We start from the raw sequence: 2,432 nt of genomic DNA, 5'->3' as shown, positions 1-2,432 counted from the left end.
GGGTTTTGTGGGCATCTAAGTTGGGGAGTCTGGGGGGGTCCTGAAGGAGTTGGGGGGTTCTCCTCAAGCTATGAGCAGACACACAGACAGTTGTTAACGGACTTTCTTTGATCATTCCAGGACTGGTGTGCTGGGACTGGCAGGATCTTCCTGAGCTGTCCACGTACAGTTTCTGTCGACACTCTTCAGCTCGTACATCCGGTTTGCTGACAGAGGGTGTGGGGTTTGTGGGGCCCGGCAGCGAGACTTTTCCAAAGAGGAGCTCTTCAGGGCAGCTCCAAGGTTAGGTTTGGATTCTCCTGGAGTCGCACACAGAACGAGTCTCACGATTCCAGTGGTCTAATTTCATAGCTGCATTTTCTTCTCTCTGCCTAGGTGACAGGACGACCTCACTAATCAAGAGAGAGAGCCTGAGCTCTGCAGGAACCTTGAACCCAAGCAGCCAGTGCCTTCTGTGAGTACAAGCTGTCCTTGCTCAACGTGGAAGTAGTTGAGAGCTGAAGCCAGACCATACCTTAATTCCCTCAGCTTCCTCTTCTGCAGATTAAACAGTCCCAGTTCCTTCAGCCACTCCTCGTAAGGCTTGTTATCCAGACCCCTCACCAGCTTTGTGGCCCTTCTCTGGACTCACTCTCTCACAAGGGGTGTCCTGGGGAACACCACTCGTGCCCGGCCGGCCACCGGCTGGGTTTAACTCTGTTCCCCACCGCTCTTGGGGCCCAGCCATCCATCCTGTTCTGCTGTCCAGCAGTCCCTTTGAAAAACAATCCATCTGAAAAAAGAAGTAGCAGAGAAGGAAAGCTGAAGCTGCAAGGATTGCAGTCCCCTCAGTTCTGGTTGTAGCCAGGTGGGGGTTGGTCTCTTCTCCCAGGCAAGCAGCACCAGAACAAGAGGACACAGTCTCAAGCTGTGCCAGGGGAGGTTTAGGCTGGATGTTAGGAAGAAGGTCTTCATAGAATAGAATAGAGCAGGTTGAAAGAGAGATTGGCCTTTGGAATGTGCTGCTCAGGGAGGTGGTGCCCAGGGAGTCACCATCACTGGAAGTGTTTAGAAAGAGACTGGATGAGGCACTCAGTGCCGTGGTTTAGTTGATTAGATGGTGTTGGAATGGAATGGAACGGAATAGAATAGAATAGACCAGACCGAGTTGGAAGAGACCTTCAAGATCATCGTGTCCAACCTATCATCCAACACCACCTAATCAACTAAACCAAGCAACCAGGCACCCTATCCAGTCTCCTCCTGAACACCTCCAAAGATGGTGACTCCACCACCACCCTGGGCAGCCCATTCCAATGGGCCATCACTCTCTCTGTGCAGAACCTCTTCCTAACCTCTAGCCTAAACCTCCCCTGGTGCAGCCTGAGACTGTGTCCTCTTGCTGGGCCTGGTGATGATCAAAGTTCTTTTCCAAGCTGCTTACTCCTGTTTGGTTTTATTCTCCTGCATGAATTGTCAGTTCAAAGCACTCGAGAGAAATGGTGTGATGGCTGTGCTGCCAAGCATCAGACTGGGGACCGAAAGACACCCTCCTGTGGATCGATGTACCGGGATATTCCAGGAACCTCTGTGCTGCCACAGACCTGGACTTAAACTCGTTCCAGATGCCGCGGTGTGTTCCGCATGACAATCGCACTCGGCACGTGAAGAGTGGCCAAGAGACTTCCCTTGTTACCTTTGTGGAAGGCTTTTGTGTGTCCCCCGGCCCCGGGGGCCGTGTTCCTCTCGGGCAGGCTGCGGACGAGGCTGCCCTCGGCAGCAGGTGTGCCGCAAGCGGAGCGGCGAAGCTGTGTTCCTGGCAGTTCTCTCTCCGCCTGGATCAGGACGAAGGTGCCGGCCGACAAGGACTTGCACTGACACAGGGTCAGAGAGCTGAGAGCACCAAAGGGTTTAATTGGTGAGAGCAACAGACTTGGTTGCTGCCACCCGCTGCTAAGTGGCCCCCACGTGGGGTTTGGAGGCAGGTAAAGGTTTCTTTTGGCGTGTGAAGGGGTTTTGTGGGCATCTAGAAGGGGTGTGGAGCCCCCTGAAAGGGTCTGGGATAGTGTCAGGGGGTTCTGGGCTGGTCCACCAGCGGGTCTGGGGACATTGGAAGCATCTGGGGGTACCTAAAGTGGAGCTGGGTGTTTCAGATGGGGGGTTTGGGTGCAACCAAAGGGGTTTTGTGGGCATCTAAGTTGGAGAATCTGTGGGGGTCCTGAAGGAGTTGGGGGGTTCTCAGTGAGGTTTTGGAGTCTCTATGGAGTCCCTGTTGTATCTTGGGTCTGCTGTGGGATTGGTAGTGACTGGGTGCTCCGGTTTTGGTGGCTCCAGGGCAGCAGGTACCCACAGGGCTGTGCCTTGCTTTATGTTCCCCAGCTGTGGGCCAAGCAGGAGCCCCAGGGGAAGGGAATTTCAGCATGTGGCGGGTGATAGTGGAGGCGACTTCCTGA

The 2,432-nt window shown here is 54.4% G+C and overlaps 1 long non-coding RNA gene across 1 annotated transcript; it reads left to right on the top strand.

Moving 5' to 3' along the window:
• The first annotated feature begins 210 nt into the window (after nucleotides 1-210).
• Nucleotides 211-1,886, top strand: LOC137459275 (uncharacterized). The gene is made up of 3 exons (XR_010992211.1): nucleotides 211-282; nucleotides 376-454; nucleotides 1,460-1,886. It is a non-coding gene; the product is annotated as an uncharacterized lncRNA (long non-coding RNA).
• Nucleotides 1,887-2,432: the final 546 nt, after the last annotated feature.

This window comes from Melanerpes formicivorus, unplaced genomic scaffold, assembly GCF_026170545.1.
Source record: "Melanerpes formicivorus ecotype bairdi unplaced genomic scaffold, bMelFor1.0.p_v2 SCAF_339, whole genome shotgun sequence".
NCBI lineage: Eukaryota > Metazoa > Chordata > Aves > Piciformes > Picidae > Melanerpes > Melanerpes formicivorus.
Note: the sequence above shows the minus strand (reverse complement) of the source record. Positions and strands in the feature narration are given on the sequence as shown.